This window comes from Tupaia chinensis, unplaced genomic scaffold (assembly GCF_000334495.1).
Source record: "Tupaia chinensis unplaced genomic scaffold, TupChi_1.0 Scaffold000132_1, whole genome shotgun sequence".
Classification (NCBI taxonomy): domain Eukaryota; kingdom Metazoa; phylum Chordata; class Mammalia; order Scandentia; family Tupaiidae; genus Tupaia; species Tupaia belangeri.
The window spans coordinates 3,776,360-3,797,454 of NW_006159601.1; the positions used below are offsets into that span (position 1 = coordinate 3,776,360).

The 21,095-nt window shown below is 42.5% G+C and overlaps 1 long non-coding RNA gene and 1 pseudogene across 2 annotated transcripts in view; one reads left to right on the top strand and one right to left on the bottom strand.

Moving 5' to 3' along the window:
- Positions 1-21,095, bottom strand: part of LOC106734517 (uncharacterized) — a 390,280-nt gene that overhangs the window by 283,938 nt on the left and 85,247 nt on the right. For both annotated transcript variants that reach the window (XR_003548790.1, XR_003548791.1), the window contains exon 3: positions 7,362-7,452. This is a non-coding gene — a long non-coding RNA (uncharacterized LOC106734517). The remainder of the gene's footprint in view (positions 1-7,361; positions 7,453-21,095) is intronic.
- Positions 7,587-7,897, top strand: LOC106734516 (60S ribosomal protein L37 pseudogene; annotated as a pseudogene).

A 21,095-nucleotide genomic window follows, 5' to 3' on the forward strand; every position in this document is an offset into this window, starting at 1 on the left:
TGTCAGCGAGAATTGCACAAACTCAAATTCACTGAATTGTTTCATAAGTAAGGTATTAGCATTTTGATTTTCAAGATGACAGATGGAGGCTTACCAGGGTTATACGGTCAAAATTCAACCCTGAGGTCTCCCTGATTTCAGATCCAAAGCTTTTCAACAAGCCCCCCCCTGACCTGGCTTCTCTTCGTGCGTGACTTTGTGCGTGACCATTGTTAATAAGCACTTTCCTCCCCAGGCTGGAGGGACTTCCTCTCATTTGCCAAACACATGCCCCCCTCCCCATCTTGCTCTCTGCCCTGGTGGACACATGACACCGTTTAGACCAATTCAGACTTTAACCTATAATCTTGGTGTCATTTTGTGGCTAATAGCTGCCTTGGAACTTTGATACGCCAGATCTCCAGCAGGTGCAGACATGCCTCAAAGCAACCTGTTTTGAATCTTCATATGCAGGGACCATCTTCAGATTATTAGCCAAACTGCATGTAGTGAGACTATCAGGCAGGACCCCTAGTTTTATCAGGAATTAAATTAAAAAAAAAAAAATCTTGGTGTCAGGTGTTACAAAAAAGAAAGATACTGTAACTGTGAGAGAATGCGAATCAATTGTTCTTCTAAACCAAGATCTATCAATATGAAATTACAGTCAGAGCCCAAAATACTGTTCTTTGAAAGGAGAAAGCCTTCTAGAAGCAAGGATTTAAGTGTCAAGTAAATACCATCCACTCCAGATTCTAGCCTAATTTATGTTAAACCTTTCATTTATGTTAAACATGGCATTTTAAAACATCACTAATTTTCTCTTCAAATAGGACTTCCATTTAGAAGCCAGGCCTTCTGACTTCCCTCTCCTGTCAATTCCCGTCACTCTCTCCTCCTTTTCCCTGTTTCCTCGGTCTGTGCTACTTTGCTCAAAGGCTTTCATGTCCATTACTCTCTTCCTGCTTAGAGCATCACAATGCTAGCACCTTCCTGCCTCCTTCTATCCAGACCCTATGCTCCCAACAAAGTCTGTCTGGCACCTGTTAGTGTGGACTGGATGCTAAACACCGAACCTGGAGAAGTGAGGGTAATGAGCACTGTGGAGTGATTGGCCAGGACTCAGGAAAACCCAGTCCCGCCACAAATCAGCCACCTCTCCCCACAACCAGGCCCCTGAGGAAAGCGATGCACAGAGAACAAAGCAAGGCACAGCAACACTTCATTGTTGGCCGACGCTGGCCTCAGGCTCTGAGCAGAACTCAGCTGGGTAGTGAGCTCCCTCACTGGAGCTTGAAGTATGAACATCCAAAAGGTTGTCCTTGAACATCCACTGCCAGGCCACCTCTGAGCCTCCAGGACTCACCAGAGAGCAGAAGAGCACGTGAGACAAACAGGGCAGTGGGCCCGACGGCTAGAATGGAGTAAATCCAGGTCACCTCAAGGACCCTTTCCAGCCAAGGGAGAGAACATGGGTGTACTGCAGGGAATGAATAAGTGAACGGACAAAAGAACAAAAGAAGGGGGAAAAAATGAGAGAGCCCTGGTTTGCCTGATGAACATATAGAACATATAGAAGGACGGTAGAAGGCCCATGACTAAGCCCCTCACAGTTCTTGTTCATTTTACCCTTTGGGCAAACCTATAGTGAAGACTTAAGGTTTAGGGGGAAAAATCAAACTCAGAAATAAAGCAGGGTGGTTGAGAGGGGACTGGGAGAAATGAGGAGATTTTGACCAAAGGGCACACACTTTCAGTGATGAGACCAACAAGCCGCAAGGATCTAAGGTACTTCCTGATGCGACTATGGTTAATGATTCCGCATGGTACACTTGAGACAGACAGAGGGATTCAACCTATGTGTTCTCACCTCAAAAGCCCTAACAAATCAATGACCTAGGACAATATGTTGAGATAAATTGTGATCATTTCACAGTGCATGTGTATATAAATTACCACAATCTGGGACAAGAAAATGGCATGTCAGTTATGTCACTAGACTCTCACATGGACGACTACAGTTCAAGTCCCAGACCTGGTAGTTTAAAAATCACATCAGCCATGTGTGTGTGCATGCCCAAGATTCAGAGAGAAGAATGAAGAAGGAATTGTGGCAAGGCTGCCTCTCTGGGGTGATTTCTTTCTTATATTTTTAATAATTATTTATTTAGCTTTATTTGATATTATTTCTTTTTCAATGACCAGAGAGTGACACAGAGAAAGAGAAACAGAAAGCAAGCCACCAGGTCTGGAACTTGAACTGTGGTTGGTCATGTGGGAGTCCAGTGCCTTAACCACCACATCACCTGCTGGCCCCAAAAAATCATGTGTGTTGAGAGAGAGATGGACTCGATGCCACAATCCTCCAGCCTCCATAGGTTTTTGCCAAAGGCCAAGCACCACCATGGCTCCCTCTGGGGGTGATTTCTTTCTTACTTTCTCATGTGTCTGTGTCTCTCTTTCCTTGACAAGCATATGTACCCTAAGTCAAAAAAAAAAACCTCTTAAAAAATAAACAAACAAAAAATAAACAGGACCAGCTGTAAGGGCTATGTCACTGGACATTCACATGGCCAACTATGGTTTGAGACCCAGACCCAGATGCTTGAAACTCTTGCTGGGTGTGTGCGCGTGCTCACAACTCTTGCTGGGTGTGTATGCGTGCTCGCCCAAAATCCCAAGAGGAGAATGGAGGAGGAGGGACTGCAGCATGGCCATCCCCCATTGGGGGTGATTTCTTGCATATGTTCTATAGCAAAAATCTCTTTAAAAAAAATAACACAACTTAACTCATCAATATACCTAAGTAAAACTGAGTTTCCCAGGTGTGGAATAAGAAGTACGGCCACTCCCCAGAGCCTGTGTGTGGGAGGGCTGAGGGAGGTACAAGCACTTACGCCCCTGGAAGGACCAGAGCCTTCCATGGGCTGGTCTCACTCTCCTTTATGTTCATCAGGCAAAGCAGGGCCCTCCTCCTGCAGTGCCGGGCAGGAGCAGCCTGCTCGATCTCACTCTAGTCAGCCACTCATTTCCAGAAGGCGATGAGGTCTCCACTGCTTTGCTTCTTGTGCCCTCTGTTTTCCCTAGCAGTTGAGTGCACCTACCAAGGTGAATTCAGAGTCCCTCCTCACTTCAGGAAGGCCTTCCCCATACATGGTGCACTGGGCCAGGGCTAAAGGGCAATGCCATGCTATTCACTGCAAAGACTGCAGAGTGCTAAGGGCTGATTTCCCGGATGGTTGTTTTCACAGACATAACCCCAGAGTTCCTGACCTGTCCCTCACACCAAATGCCCAATTCTCTGCTTTCCCTCTCCAGCCCCACGGCATTATTTGAATTTCTTTGAAGCTTTTGGAAACATGTGGATTGCTAAGCCTTTTTCTAGTTCATTTACTTACATTCCTACCCCCAACAAATACTTGAGTAGTTCCACAGTGTTTGAAGAAATGCTTAGGAAGAAGTGTTAAAAATAGTAACAGAACAGAAATTTATGCCTTAAACAAATCATTCCAACAGATGGGACTTAAAACATTTATTATTCCCCTCTGGTCTGGGACTTTTCAAACACTGCATTTCCAGCAGGCCAGACTGGGAGCTATTTGATAGTACCTCTCTGACCAATTACATACTAATTAAAAGACCTCGGTGTAGGCTGGAGGTAGCAGCTTTGCATATGGACTTTAATTACTGGGCCCTAGTTTTGCCAAGAAAACACAAAGGGCTTTTCTGGCTGGATGCAGAGGCTTAGAATGAACATATGGCCTGCGTGGGAGGGGAGGGTTAAGAGTGTAATCCTAAACAGGAAGTGGAGTATTTCTCCCCCTGTAATCTCCTGGAAGTAACTATGTACTGAGGTTATCCAAAATCCCTGATTCAGTGCCCAAACACAGAGCATCCTGCGGGGCAGTGAGCCGCCACCCTGGATGTGTTGTTGAATCCTAGACTTGTCTAGGGACCGGAAGTTTTTCTGGCCTTTTCTTCTTGTTCTTTGAGGCAGAACCTCATGTCTCTTCCTAGGTTGCACAGTGTCTGGGGACTCTAGAATTGATTTTTGGCTTCCCAGAATTCATCCCCCTGTCTCCTGGTTGTACTCTTCCAGACTCCAGTGCACAAGGATCAGACAGAGCTACATCTCAGGCTGCAGAGGAAGAACATGTGGCCAGGCCCAATCAGCTGGCAAAAAAATTATTTTTTAAAGAGAATTTTTGGTATAAGGCGAGTGCGCTTGATAGAGACACAGAGACAGAGAGAGAGAGAGAGAGAGAGTGAGAAACCACTCCTGGGGGCAGGGTGTGTGTGTGTGTGTGTGAGAGAGAGAGAGAGAGATCATACTGCAATCCCTTCTCCTCCAGTCTCCTCTCAGGATTTTGGACACACACACACACACACACACACACACACATGCACACACCTTGCTTGAGTTTCAAGCTGCTGGGTCTGGGACTTGAACCACTTCAACCATGTGGGAGTCCAGCACCTTGACCACTACACCACCTGCTGGCCCCTCAATTGGCAAAATGTAATCCTTGCTGCTGCAGTGTTTAGTTCAAGAATGATCACTTGACCCCAACCAGAGAGAGAGAGGGAGAGACCACACCTGGGGGCAGGGTGTGTGTGTGTGTGTGTGAGAGAGAGAGAGAGAGATCATACTGCAATCCCTTCTCCTCCAGTCTCCTCTCAGGATTTTGGACACACACACACACACACACACACACACACACACACATGCACACACCTTGCTTGAGTTTCAAGCTGCTGGGTCTGGGACTTGAACCACTTCAACCATGTGGGAGTCCAGCACCTTGACCACTACACCACCTGCTGGCCCCTCAATTGGCAAAATGTAATCCTTGCTGCTGCAGTGTTTAGTTCAAGAATGATCACTTGACCCCAACCAGTACAATCAGTATGATTCCCACAGTGTATGTGGGAGCTCACACATGTGTAGACGTGCTCTCTATCCAAGACTGAGTTAAAAGGTGATCTCTGAGGCTATGACAGTTATTCTGTTATTATAGAAAAGAGTAGATTTGAAAATAGAGACAACCCAGGGGAAGCAGAACCAAGGAGAAAAAGAAAAGTAAAATATGTGAATAGCATTTGAGGTCCTAGATCAAGCATGCCTGAATAAATCTATCCATGACTTTTTAGTATGGTAAGCCAATATGTTCCTTTTATACTGAAGCTGGCTTCTGTCAATTTGCAACTAAAGTCATCTTACTTGACAGAAATAAGATCGGGAGGAGGGAAGTTAAAACAACAACTGTTCAACCCTAAAACAGTCCAGCCTACAAAGAACATACCTGTTATAGCTTCTTCAGTACCCTGAGATCTTGACCCAGAATCAAAGAATTTTAGAGCTTAAAGAGACCTTGCGGGGCAAAGTATTTTGTTCAACCATCTTCGCCGACTCTTTCTTAGCAGGTAAGTATGTGAAGGCCTTAGGAAGAAAGACAGAGAACAAAGACAAACTCTTCTTCCCATTGCTGTCTCAATGTCATGTACATGGTAGTTGCTCAACAAAACCTTTCTGACTAAACATTACAGACCCACTTACTATAACCAAAAATAACCAATCTCTCTCTCAAACATGCAGCTAATGAAAGTTAGCCTCTTGGATAGCAAGAGAACAAATAGTGAGGCATAACATTAGTGGGACACAGAAATGACTTATTACCTGTTGATGATAAAATGTATAGTATTCTCAACTGGACTGGTCTAAAAAGTATTTCATGTTGGGTAAATTCTTTAACAAGCCAAATGATATATAGTGAATGGATATTTAAAAAATAATGAAAATAAATAATAATAATAACCAGAAAAAAATGATGAAAAGCTATTTGATGATGATGATGATGATGTGGATAGTAATGTCTTTGTCATGACTGATATGCATGAAAATCATGCTGCAAAGAGAAATGTAATATGTAATAAGATATATGTGATTTGATGTAATATAAAAAAGATTATGATAACAAGTAAAATAAAATTTAAAAATATATATTATAGGCACAAACTAAAAAGAAAAAAAGAAAAAGAAAATTATCCTCTCGGGAACAGTAGGCGGCATGGTGGTTAAGGTGCTGGATACTCCCACATAAGCTGACCATGGTTCAAGTCTCAGACCTAGTAGCTTACATTCTTACTTTCCCTGTCTCTTTCTGTGTCTCTCTCTAGTCAAATTAAATTTATTAATAAATTAAATTAAATTTAAAAAATTATTTAAGAAAAAAGTTATCCTCTCATCTTTCTGCATGGCAAATATCTCTTCTGATAAGTTCACAAGTAAATTACTTTCCTACAACCATCTCTCTCCTTCCTTCTCTTTCTTCTCTTGATCCATTTTGTCCTTTCAGTTGCTCAAACTTTTTCTGTACTTCTTCATTTGTTTTTGCATTCTCAAAAAAACACTTAGGGGGCCAGCAGTTGGCATAATGGCTATGTCGCTGGACTCCCATATAGTCAATCGTGGTTTGAGTCCTGGACCCAGTGGCTTAACCTCACACCAGAAGCATGTGCATGCATGCCCAAGATCTCAAGAGCATGGAGGAGAAAGGACTGTGGCATGGCCATCTCCCCTGGGGGGTGATTTCTCACTTTCTGTCTCTCTGTCTCTCTCTCTATTTCTGGAGAGCGCACGGCCCTATAGCAAAAATCTCTCAAAAACAAAAACAAAAAACCCACTTAGGAACATATATTATTTTCATTTTTCCATTCTTTAACTTCCATCTGAAACTATGAGTTATCTATCACCTTCATCCATCCTTTACCCGTCCTTGCAAGGAGTTCCACTGCATTAAAAACAGGTATAATTTTTGGCATGCTGCCTCCAGTAAACACATATGCACCCACACAACCAAAATCAACTTCTCACAACTGAGCTGGCAATATATTTATGACAGTCATGGAGTATTTCTTCCTAGGACCGAGTCTCACAGCCACCTGAAACATATTTAAATGGCTCAGATGGTAGTGGAAAATAAGTCTAATTTCTTGACAACTCCTTATATGACATGATCAGTTATTTAAACTTCCTGTGACTAAATTCCCCCTATTTCTATGACAGATTAATGCCATTTGCCAGCATATAACGTTAGCCAAGTTCTGTAACACACAGATGGAAAGCTTCATGTAAACATTAAGCAAGGTTATTACTCTCTGGAACCCAGTAGGCAGTTGGCAGCCTTTAAGAATTACAATTATTATTTTTATATTCCTTTCAGAGCGTCTGAGGAACTTACAGGTCTTCAGAGAAAAAGCTGTGGGATTCTGGATGAGGTTCACAAACTCATTGGCTCTCCAGTTCAAGTGAAACCTTTTATTAGAACTTTGGGCAAGGAAGGTGGAAAGTTAATTCAGGATGTAAAATAAACAAGTGACACCTTGAATTGACGTAGCCTCTCTTTTGTAAGAATCTGCAGCATCTCACATGTACCACTCGTTCGTCATTGTCTTCTTTTACTAGAAGTTGTTCTGGGGAAGGAAAGACAAAGAAAGAAAAATGTAAAGACATTTACCATGGATACAAATTCTAGGCTTTCTTATTACCATTGTTAACATAACTCAGCTTCCGGTCTCTGGTCTCTGGTCTCAGCCACAGAAGTGAGATGACGAAAGGAATGTCATCGTTTGGGAAGCGTCGCAGTAAGACACACACGCTGTGCCGCCACTGTGGTTCTAAGGCCTATCACCTTCAGAAGTCCACGTGTGGCAAATGTGGCTACCCTGCCGAGCGCAAGAGAAAGTGTAACTGGAGTGCCAAGGCTAAAAGACGCAGTACCACTGGGACTGGTCGAATGAGGCACCTAAAAATTGTATGCCTCAGATTCAGGCCTGGATTCCATGAAGGAACAACACCCAAACCCAAGAGGGCAGCTGTTGCGGCATCCAGTTCATCTTAAGGATTTCAACCATTAGTCAGGCAGTAAATGTTCTCAGTTAAAAAAAAACAACAACTCTATTTTGATAATTTCCCTAGAAGTGTTTTCTTTTAATATCCAGCTTCAAAAGCTGCAATTCATTATGAAACTGAAAATCGCCCTTTCCCAGGCTGACTTCTTCTCTCCCTTGGGAAACAAATATGTGTTGCTTCTCACATGCCCTCCACTGCTTCCTTCTTCCTTCCTGTCTAGACCAATGTCCCATCTGCTCTGTTTGCCCCCTCTACTTCCAGAGGTCTGACTTCCTGAGAAGCCACTGAGAGGACAGGTGACACGACCCTGGCTCAAGTGGCATGAATTTTAGCAATGGGAAACAGGAGTCAGGGAAGGATTGGGAGAGAGCCAGGCTGCCCCATCTTCTCCCTACATCTATGCTCCCTTAACTTGGCTAAAGTGGCCTTCCATGCCGAGTGACTTGCTGGTCCCTCATGGTGTGTTTTGAAATGGTAGCCACACAATAGCTTTGCAAATCCTATCGCATCTTCCTGTGCCTTGCTTGTCCTGATCCTGGGATTTCACCTCTCAAATAAAATACAAACACCCTAGCCCTTGCCTCTGATCCTGCTTTCTGAAGGACCAAAGCAGAGATGTTTATTTTCTCTAATCCAGCATTTCTCAAAGTGTGAGTTACAGACCACTTGCACCAGACTCCTCCGGGGTACCTGCTAAGATGGTAGATTCCTGGAGGCAACACAGAGACTCAGATTCAATAGACCTGGAGCGGATCCTAGGACTCCGTAGTTATCAGCCATCTCTACAGGTGACTCCTGAACTCTAAAATGTGAGAATCACTGGTGTGGACAGAAGTCTGACTACTTTTCCTATTTTTTCCAAAATCTTTTCAAAAGGGGACTGAGGAAGTCAAGCCCACAAACATTAACAGACCATTTATTTTCTATTAACAGGATTCTTCCTACCTCCTGTTCCTGGCATAGTATCTTTGAGATGTATATTTCAACCAGATTACAGTATATTCTTTTGCTTATCTCTTCCCAAGACACAGAACTTCCCTTTTCCTTGAGATGTAGATTAAGCCTTTCTTTAACTAAGACACAGATCTTCCCTTCCAATCACTAACCTAAGAATTGTGGAACCTACCTATAACCTACAAGCCCCCCCCCCCCCTCCACATTTCCCCCCTTTTTGGGCCCGCCCATGTCCCGCCTTTTTGGGCCAGACCAACGGAAAATCTTTTCACTAAATGTTGTCTGTCAATCTCAAAAACAAATAAAAGGAACCTCTGTACATGATCACCCCGAGAAAAGGCACGTATGCCTCTTCTCCGGCCTAGGTCACTCACAGTTGGCTTGGAAATAAGCCGCATTAATTATTAATTTTACAGTTGGTTATTTTTTTCCGTCGACACTGGTCCAACTTCCTCTGGTGGCTGCAGCTCTGCTAATAGGACTTCCTGGGCACTTGGGCTAGAACTGTGGGATTCTTCCCCTTTATCCCTCATTCTTGCTAGGTCTTTCTTATACTTAAGAATGCAAGATTCTTTGCTTCTGCATCTGTCCTCTCTTTTTCAATCTCACTGCCCCCATTTGGGCTCATCTCGATTTACCTAGATTATCATCAAAGCCTCCTTTTTAAATGGTCTCCCCACTTACCTTCTTCCAAAATGAGACTAAAATCAGGGACCAGGCTGCATATGTTATAGAGCGCTGAGCACAGTGCAGTGCAAGAATGGACACTCACATTGTCAAGGACGTGCTTCCTGAAGCCATGGGCCTCTGACTGGATAGTATCAGACCAGTGCTGAATTTGCGATCCTATCCATTTGCTGTGTTTAATTCTTGTAGCATTGTTATACTCACTACTATAGTTTGAATGCGTGCCCCAAAATTCATGCACTGAAATTTGGTCATATTGTGCAAGCCTGATTATGATGTTGAAAGGTAGAGCCTTTGGGAAATGATTAGGCATCAGGGTGGGGCGCTCATGATTGACTCTTAGTGGGTTTATTAGGAGAGGGAGTGAGGCCAGCAGAGAAACATGAATGCACACATGCTCTGCTCTGCTCCAGGTCCTTCCCTCTAGCAAGATGACCCTCACCAGATACAGCGCCTGGATCTTGGACCTTCAAACCATGAGCTGAATAAAATTGCTGTTCTTCATAAATGACCCAGACTCGGGGATTCCTGTTATTGGCAACAGAATGGACTAGACACTCACTTTGCCGATCACGGCAGTGAACACCATCTGACCAGAGGCTGTCTATGTATTTCCTTGCAATCGCATATGGAATAAGCCACACTGCACAGAGTGAGTGCTTTTCACAGACTGGTGACAGTCAAGGTAACAAGCACATAAAATTACTTCTTTACTTTCTTATCCCTTTCAATCATCCCATACCCATGTTACTCAATTCCCCCCTCCTAGTTTGATAAACATTTCTACTATAGCTTGAGAGGTCTCCCATGCTCCTTTCTGGATGACTTTCAACAAATTGTACTTGGGGACCAGCAGATGGCATAGCAGTTACATCGCTGGACTCACACATGGCCTACCATGGTTCGAGTCCCAGACCCAGTGGCTTGAAAATCAAGCTGAGCACATGTAGGTGTGTGCCTAAGATCCCAGGAGGAGAACAGAGAAGAAGGGATTTTGGTGTGGCCATCCCCCTGGGGAGTGATTTCTCAGTTTCCCTCTCAATTTCTCAGTCTTTCCCCCACCTCTAAAGAGCGCACACACCCTAAGGCAAAAACCTCTAACAACAAGAAAAAAAAAAATCCCATCTGATGGCATTTGTGTTAGATTTACTTCCTTCTCCACCGGTCTATTGTTCTAAGGAGAAACTGAAGTAAAAATGTCCTTTCTTATCATAAGGACACAAATTGTATTATTCAACTGTGATAATTACAGTTAACACCTATTAAGCATTTATTTACCATTAACTAAGCCTGCCCTTTCCAGGCATTTCCTCGTTTAGTTCTTTTGATAGTCCTAATAGGTAGATACTATTTTTATTCACCTTGACAGGATGAGGAAACTGAGGCTGGGAAGGTTGCGATTTGTCTGCAAAAAATGCTGGAGGTCCTCTGATCACAAGGTCTAGGAGTGAAACATTCTGGTATCTTCCTTTCTCACTGTCTAAACACACAGAGTGGCTTTCCACAGTGTAGCTACCCTATATGAACTTCTCGTGCTAAACTACTGTCCCCAGGTCCACGTTCATGGCTGATGCAAGCAAGCCCCCACTAAGAGCAGACTATCAGCTTCACAGTCCTGGTCCTCAGCTCACTCTCAATCAACATTCTGGTTTTGACAGATTCAACTTTACAGTCTCATTTGCTACATGGGTTTGCCATAGCAAGCAGGCATTTCATTTCTGGGTAATGCATGCGGTCTTCATGCTTGGCTTGCCTTACAAATATTCTTACCACATCAAGCCTAGAACTCATTTCCACCAATATTTCTTCCACAAATGCCATCCACTCCATTTACCCTAAAGCCCAGCTCTATACTCTTTCACTCTGGAATCCGAACAAATACCGAGTCATATCAAAGCATCCCCAGTGACTCACAGTCCCCACGACAGAATGTGCATATGGGCACTTGATGATTTCTCCTTTGAAATCACCTTCTTAATTAATCTTCAAATCTTCTAGAGAACAATTGTCTCATGTCGATAATTCTGTGTACTCTATCTCCTTTTGTATTTGTTTCTGTCTTGTTCCTTGTCCTTCTGAGACTTTAAAACCAACCAAAATTTGAACCAGAGACAAAGTTAATTAACTGGCTTTACCATGCCACTTGTTTCATCAAGACATAAGTCTAGCCCCCTATTTTTAACAGGTTCAAGTCATCCCCGATGGTATTGTTTCTCCTTCTTCGGTCCTTAGGTGATAGTAACTGTCCCCCACCCCAAACTTAATTTAACTTTTAATTTAAACTTGGCTTCCCAGCTATCTTGCTCTCCCCCCAGGACTGCACATCTGGAACCATTCACAAAGTGGTGGTTGAAATTTCCACTAATTCAAATGGAATGTTGGGGATAGAGGCCACCGGGAGGCCCTAAGCTTCCCTCAAGTTGCAGGGCAAGGAGTAGTTCCACTCTAAAAAATTGCATGTGTCAACAAACATCATGGAGAGTGACCACTGTGGGCAGGATCTTGGACTACGGGCACTGGGATAGCCCTGACATGTATAGAGGACACAGGCAATATATAAACTGAATTTTATCCCCCTGAAATTCACAAATCCTAACCCACAGAGTAACTCCAAATGGTCAAGGGTCTTTAGGAGAAACTGAATGCAAATGAGACCATAAGGGTGAGACCCTAATTCAATAGGACTAATGTCCTTATCAGAAAAGGAAGAAAAAGATTTCTCTCTTTCTACCATGTAAGGGCACAGGGAGAAGTAGGTGTCCGCAAGTCAAGAAGAGCCCTTACCAGAAACTGACAATGCTGGTACCCTCAGATTCTTCAGACTTCAGAAATGTAAAAAAGAAAATTCTTGAGCTGGCAGATGACATGATGGTTAAGGTGCTGGACTCCCATATGCCCAACCACAGTTCAAGTCCCAGACCTGGCAGCTGGCTTTCTCATTCCCTCTACCCTGTCCCTCTCTGGTCAAATTAAAATTAATAAATTAATAAAGTTAAATAAAATAATTCTTTAAAAAAATTATTCAGAAGAAAAGATTGGGGCCAGCAGGTGGCGTAGTGGTTAAAGGCACCGGACTCCCGCATGGCCAGTGGCAGTTCAAGCCCCGGACCTGGAAACTTGCTTTCTCACTTTCTCTCTTTCTTGCTCTCTTGCTCTGTTCCTCTCTGGTCAAATTTAAATAAATAAATAAATAAATAAATAAGAAGTTAAATAAAATAATCATTTTAAAAAAAAGAAAGAAAGAAAGAAAGAAAGATCTTTTGCTGAGCTACCCAGTCTATGGTATTTTCTTATGTCAATCTGAGCTGACTAACACAGATGATAAACTCTCATATCCACATAAAGTCACCGAGGTTCAAAGGAAAAAAAACAGAATTCAGAGACATTCTTATCTCCTAGACACTCTGCCTAAGAAGGATAAAGAAATCAGGGAGAGAAGCAAAGACATTGGGAACAAACACATGAGAAAACTGATTCATCCACCTATCAACCACCATCCAGCCACCCACCACTAAGCAGTTGTGGAACAACTACTGTGTATAATTATAAGTACTTCTCAATAACGATCCATTCATATTTATTTATAAATGCACGGAAGAAAGATGTGGAAAGGTATACGCTAACTTGATAATAAGATTCACCTCTGGAATAGAGTGGAGGGGATGCAGAAAAGGACTGGATTTTTAAAAAGGAGGGCTATTTTGGGGACCAGCAGGTGGCGTAATGGCTGTCACTGGACTCCCATGTAGTTGACAGTGATTTGAGTCCCGGACCTGGTGGCTTAAACTCATGCTGGGTGCATGTGCGCATGTGTCCAAGATCCTGAGAGGAGAATGGAGGAGAAGGGATTGCAGCATGACCATCCCCGTGGGGAGTGATTTCTCTCTTTCTGTCTCTCTGTCTCTGTCTTTCTGGCAAGCACATGTGCCCTATAGCAAAAATCTCTCCAAAAAAAAAGGGGGGGGGGACTTTTACTAATGTAAACTGTCTTAACACATTCACCTACAAAAGGAAAAGCTCTCTTACAAATCTCTGAGTCTGAAAAAAGGTAGCTTGCAAGCTGTGATGGGCTGGGCTTTCTTGTTTGACAGGCCTTCCCCAGGCTTTCTCTCTGGGATATGGCAACATAATCCCTTTGAAGTAGCTTGTCTTTTCTATGAATGGTTACATGCCTGATACCTGGCATGGTACATGGCACATAGTAAATGCTCAAACATTGGTTGGTTAAATGCATGAATGCATGATGTGTGAGGGGGCAACCAGCAGGAAAGTTCCGTAGGAAGGCCTATAATGGCTGTCACTGGACTCCCATGTAGTTGACAGTGATTTGAGTCCCGGACCTGGTGGCTTAAACTCATGCTGGGTGCATGTGCGCATGTGTCCAAGATCCTGAGAGGAGAATGGAGGAGAAGGGATTGCAGCATGACCATCCCCGTGGGGAGTGATTTCTCTCTTTCTGTCTCTCTGTCTCTGTCTTTCTGGCAAGCACATGTGCCCTATAGCAAAAATCTCTCCAAAAAAAAAGGGGGGGGGGACTTTTACTAATGTAAACTGTCTTAACACATTCACCTACAAAAGGAAAAGCTCTCTTACAAATCTCTGAGTCTGAAAAAAGGTAGCTTGCAAGCTGTGATGGGCTGGGCTTTCTTGTTTGACAGGCCTTCCCCAGGCTTTCTCTCTGGGATATGGCAACATAATCCCTTTGAAGTAGCTTGTCTTTTCTATGAATGGTTACATGCCTGATACCTGGCATGGTACATGGCACATAGTAAATGCTCAAACATTGGTTGGTTAAATGCATGAATGCATGATGTGTGAGGGGGCAACCAGCAGGAAAGTTCCGTAGGAAGGCCTATCCTTGCCAGGAGATTTAGCTGAAACCTCAGAACACAAATATAACAACTATGGAATAAGGCCCACATGTGAGGAAAATGGAGTCTGCATGACTCCAGCATTTAGATGGTTCAAGGGACTCTGGGTGGTACCTGGCTCTGGAAAAGGGACAGGAGCTCTAGAAGAAGAGTCCAAGGTTCCAGTACATACGAAGGACACTAATGTTTCCAACAAGAGTGTATGTTGGCCCTCTGCTACCAGACAACCAAGAACTACAAGTTCCAATGTGGTCCTGGTACAGGCCCTGTCCTGGAACATGTAGGAATCCTGAATAAAAATGACTTCTCTCAGTGTCATATTGATTAACACACTATAGCATGAAGGCTAAGAGGAGAGAAGTGCAGTGGTGCATGCTTTACCGTCCTAGCTACTCAGAAGGCCCAGAGGGGATGGCCACGCCACAATCCCTTCTCCTCCATTCTCCTCTCGGGATCTTGGGCATGCATGTACACATGCCCAGTGTGAGTTTAAGCCACCAGGTCTGGGACTCAAACCACGGTCACCTACATGGGAGTTCAGCGACATAGCCATTATGCTAACTCCTGGTCCCGACTCCTGCTTGGCTTCTGTAAACAGTAACCTCGATTTTTCTTTCTTGCAAGGCTATGGCCAATCACAGCAGCTAGGCTTCAGTCAACCCCAGGGATCCCACCTTTTGGATTGTGTTATTGAAGACAAACTCTGGAATGTAACCAACCCAAATTATTTCTCAACCCCATTCCTTCACTTTCATTTTTGTACCTCACTTTACCGTTCCTACACACATGGCTTTCTTTTTCTGGAACTAAATACCACATGACCACAAGGCTACGCAGAGTTGTCCAGAAGTTGTTCAGGGACAGCTGCCTGATTTGAATTGTGTCAAGATTCGCTCAGTTAAGACTCCACTCAATTAAATTGGCTGTTTTTGTTTTTGTTTTTTTCTTTTAACAGTTCCAATCCTAGACCAACCTAGACCAGGTATAGCAGCTCATGCCTGTGATTCTAGCTAAGCGGGGCACAGGAGCAGAGGATCACAAGGAAGATCCTGTCCAAAAAAAAGCAAAGTATCTCTCTATACTTCTCTCCTTCTCTCTCTCTCGTAAAAACAAAAACCTATATTTAATGCATCATTGTGATGATCTTTAGATGTGCTGACATGGCTAGACTAAATGACAAATGGCAGAGAGGGATGGCAACTATTCTATGAAACACACACACACATCTTCCAGTTAGTCAATCAGACCCTAATCTGGGTGCTGCTATGATATGATTTTGCAGATGAGATTAAAGGCCCTTATCAGGTGACATTAAGCTAGGGATATTATCTTCTGTGGGCCCAACCTGATCAAGTGAACCTTTAGAAGAGACTGAACATTTCTTGGCAAAAGAGACACCAACAGCAGGTGGATTCATTAGCTGTTTTCTTTCCCTGAATTTTCCCTGACTGCCTGTGGACAAGATTCGGCCATGCCCATATAATCTTTCCTTCCTGACAGATTGTCTAGAGATTTCAAAAATTTTTAGTCAACTTTCACAATTAGGTAAGCCAATTACCTGTAACACATTTTTTAAGGTGCATAATTGTACATATCTATAGGGTACAGTGTGATCTTTTATTATACGAATACAATGTCTAATGATCAAATTAGTTGATCAGTATATATATGATCTTGAATGTTTATCTTTCCTTTGTGTTGAAAACATTCAAAATTCTCTCTTTCAGCTATTTTGATATAGACACTAAAATATTGTTAAATATAGTTATCCTATTGTAACTATAGAACACAAGAACTTATTCCTTTTATCTAACTAATTTTATATCTTGTAACAAACATCTCCCTATCTCTCTCCCCCCAGTAATCACTAATTTATTCTAGCCCCCAGTAATCACTAATTTATTCTCAGGGTTTTTTCAGTTTTGCCTTTTTTTTTCCTTGGGAGAGACTTTTGCTATAGGACACGTGTGCTCGCCATAGAGACAGAGAGATGGTAAGTGAGAAATCACCCCCAAGGGGGATGGCCACGTGGCAATCCCTTTCTTCTATTCGCCTCTTAGGATTTTGGGCTCACACACACATACATGCCTGGCGTAAGTTTCAAGCTCTCAGTCCAGGACTTGAACCATGGTCAGCCATGTGGGAGTCCAGAGACATAACCATTAAGCCATCTGCTGGTCCCTATTCTCAGCTTTTATGATGACTGTTTTTTTAGTTTCTACATATGAGTGAGAACACACAATTTTTCTCATTTTTAATCTGGCTTATTTTACTTAACAGAACACCCTCCAGGCTCATCCAGGTTGCCTCAAATGATAGAATTCTTTTAATGACTTAATAGCATTCCATTATATATGTGTGTGCATGTGTATGCGTGTGTGTATCACATTGTCTTTATCAATTCATCTGTCGATGAATACATTGGTTGAGTCCATCTCTTGGTTAATGTTAATAGGGTGGCAATTAACATGAAAGTGCAAATAACTCTACCATATAATGATTTGGCCATTTGTATGTGTCCTCTCTCTCTCTCTTTTTTTTTTTTTTAAGAGATTTTTGCTATAGGGCATGTGCACTTGCTGGACAGAGAGACAGAAAGCAAAAAATCCCCCCCCCCCCCCCAGGAGGGAGAGCCACACCACAATCCCTTCTCCTCTCAGGATTTTGGGTGCAATATGAGTTTCAAGCTGCTGGGTCCAGTACTCAAACCACAGTTGGCTACTTGGGTGTCCAACACTTCAACTACTATGCCACCTGCTAGCCCTGTGTGTCTTCCTTTGAGAGATGTTTATTCAGATAATTTGCCGATTTTAAATTAGATTACTTGGGGGGGGGGATTTGCTGTTGAGTTGGGTTCTTCTGTATTCTAGTTATTACATCCATGTCAAATGTATGGTTTCAAATATTTTCTCCCATTCTGTAGGTTGTCTATTTACAATGCTGATTGTTTCCATTGCTGGGCAGATTTTTTTGTTTTGCCAAAATTCTATTTATCTATTGTTCCTTTTATTGTCCTTGCTTTTGAGATCTTATTCAAAATCTTTTTGCCTGTACCAATGTCCTGAAGCTATAATACATCTTTTAAAATATATATCCCCTATTTCTTTTGTTTTTCTGGTTGAATTCTAGCTAATACAATCACGTCCTAGAATTGTTAATTTGGGGATATAATGAAGCAACTTCTGCTTTTCCATATCAAGCACTGTTAAGTATTGAGGGGCTCAGGACCACCAGTTAGCATAATGGCTATGTCACTGGAATCCCATGTAGTCACGCAGTTCAAGTCCCAGACCTGGTAGCTTAAACTCATGCCGGGCGCACGTTTGTGCGTGCCCAAGATCCCAAGAGGAGAATGGAGGAGAAGGGATTGCGGTGTGGCCATTCCCCCAGGCGGTGATTTCTCAGTTTCTGTCTCTCCGTCTTTCTCTGTCTTTCTGGCAAGCACACACACCCTATAGCAAAAATCTCTCTAAAAAAAAAAAGTATTGAGGGGCTAAATATGAACATCAGATCTCATTATCTGCAGTAGCCATGTTCTATAACGTTACTACAAAAACTGAATTAGCAAATACAAAATTTTTGTTCATAAGGGAAATACAAGATTAGGTTCCTGCAAGTCCCTGGTCAAACTTATTAATGCTTTAATCAATTGATCAATATATAACCTTATTTTACAGATGTTCCTTTTTATAATTACCTTACTCAATGTATATCATAATTCACTAACATTGAACTCACAACCAACAGTACTATAGTTCATGCTTGAACAAAGCTTACCTAACAAATGCATCTTCTCCATAAGACACATCACAGCCTTCCTGAGCTGAGAAATACTAGACAGCACAACACTTGGGGGCCATTTTAAACAACAAAATCACTATAAAAACAAAAAACACAAAAAAGGTACAAAATGTGGCAAAAGAAACTACTAAAAGGACACTTGTTTACAGTACAAGAGCTAAAAAACGAAGGCAGAGTGTCACCTTATTCCACCTCATCTGGGACTCTGTATGTCAAGCTACTCTTATTTTTCTCCAAGAACATTCATGAATGATCACAAAAGCACTGCAATTGTTGATTTGGGGGATAACAGATATATTTTAGTGAACAGGCAAATATTCAAATATGGAATCCATGAATAATGAGGATCAGCTGTATTTTTTTTATTATTATTATTCTTTTTCCTTTCAAACTGCTGCAGAAATCTTTTTTTTGTCTGATCCCAGGCATGACTTTTTCTAGTTTGAATCTGTCCTCATCTACTGCGCTTTCTCTTCTGTTTTGTGCTCATCCTCAGCCTTCACAAGTTATGCTAGACATTCTGTTTCCTGCTTTCTATCTCTATTAGAGTTTGGGAGAATGAAGATCAGCCTGTGCCATGATCAAGGCAAGAGATGACAGGGCCTTCAGAGGAGGCAGCCCTTTCCTTGGTAAGCACTATGAAAGCTGGGGGTTTAGGAAGAAGTTGAAGGTGATTCTATGGTTTCTAATTTCACAAATCCAGAGAATACTAAGGAACTGTGCTTGAGGTGAAAACGTGGAAGACCTAGATCTCTGAGGGAAGGTAATGAGTTCTGTGTGGGATCCCTGAAGTTTAAAGTGTCACAACACCCAGATGGTACACATACCAACCAGCTCTCTCTGCTGCAAAGAAAAGAAAGCAGTTCTAGCTAATTCAAGCAGATAAGGAAATGATTAAAAAGATATCTGGGAAGTCATAGGATTTCCAGAACAGCCAGAGAATCAAGACTGGCACTTCTGTAGACAGGAGCAGCATTGAATTCATTCTAGACTAGTCCAGTGAGAATGCCCTTATTGATACCACTGGAAACAGACTCTAGCTCAAAACCCTGATTTGAGTCTCTGCTTCCAGAACACCACTGCTGTCCAAGAACCACCACGTCACTCTTACCAGGAGGGATTCTACGTGGACCCTGCTTCAGATCAGAGCTGGGTCATGTGACTATGCTCTAGCAGCCAAGGGACAGGTGGATGGGAAGAGACTCTGGAATGGGATATGGGTCTTACCTCATAAGGAGAGAGATTCCCCATACAGAGAAATGATGTCAGATGTTGGGTAGCTAAAAATAGTAACAAATATCTACTTCAATATATTCAAAAGTGTTAGAAATGAAATAACAGCTCCAATTTTTAAGGATTTACTATGTGCTAAGCACCATACAAAATGTTTCACATCTATTTACAGTGTTGAAATCACACAGAAAGTCTAGAATGAAATAGAGAAGAGATCCAGAGTGGGCAGAACCATTCACTAGGCAGCTCACTGCTATAGTTTATCCAGGACTGATGGGGTTCCCAGTAAGCAGGACTTCCGGTACTAAGACTGGGAAAATCTCAGTGAAACCTGGATGATCACCCAAGTCCAGTCAGACAAACCTGGGCCCAAATTCTAGCTTGTCCACCTGGGAAGAGTGACTTAACTCCTCTGAACTTTGGTTTCCCCACTTATAAAATGAGTATAACAAAAGTAACCACCTCACAGAATTGTTGTGGAAGATTAGAGGTATGTATAAAGCACTTTGCACATCACTAGGTATGTATTAAGAGCTCAAAAATGTTAGAAATTATAAATTAACTCCCAGAAAACTTGAGTTTGGCCATATCACAATAAATGGTACAATCAAGATTTCTACCTAGGACTGTACAACCCCAGACTATATCTAAATCCCTCAGCATTGACTGCATCCCCACCCAAGTGGTGGTTGAAGTTACGGGAGAGTGGAGGAAAAGAGACAAACCAGGATTAGCATGATCAGATATCCTAATATTTACAAAAGGCAAAAGAGAGACGATAAAGGAGCAGAAAAAGTGGATTACACATATACAGGAGAGTTATTACTGTGAACGTGGAATGATGACAAAAAGTCAAGGTGTCCAATCAAATCCCATGTTGCAGAGAAGCCAGTAGATAAGGAACACATATTACTTCTATAATCAGCAGGGCTAAGTTAAAAAAGGAAAAACAGAAGATATTGGCTTTCAGCCATAATAGAATAACAGACTGATTTACTCTCCCACCTTCTACACCTAGAGAAATATATAAAATGTATGAAACAACCATTTTTAGTAGACACTGAGCCATTTTAGGCAAAGCACAAGACAGTATTCCCAAGAAAAGGAAACAAGCAACGCTCCTAGCTCACTGCCTAGACAGGGTTTCCATGCCACAGTGTAGGGAGAAATCAAGTAAGTGGAACAATCCCAGGAGCGCATACAGGGCCAACAGTAGCTCACGTTCCAAACAACCGAAGTGGAAAACTCTGTTAACACACACGGCATGGGGTAGAGGCCTCAGGAGGATATTGCTTCAATACCAAGCCCAAATTAGCTTAGACCAGATATTGGCAAACTTTTTCTTAAGGAGCCAGATACTAAATATTTCAGGTTTATGGGTCATACAGCCACTGCTGCAACTGCCCAGTTCTGCTGCTGGAGCACAAACACCGCCACAGACACTGTGTAAACAAATGGGTTGACTATGTTCCAATAAAACTTTATTTCCCAATACAGGCTGTTGGCCTATGGGCCATAGCTTTTCGACTCCTGGCTTAGACAAAAGACTGGTCTAGACTTGCCCTAACAGAACTGAAAAGTAAAGTTCAAAAAGATCAAAATAATTCCAAGGAACTTTACTGCATCTCAGAACAAAAAAGTTTAACAATACGTGCAGG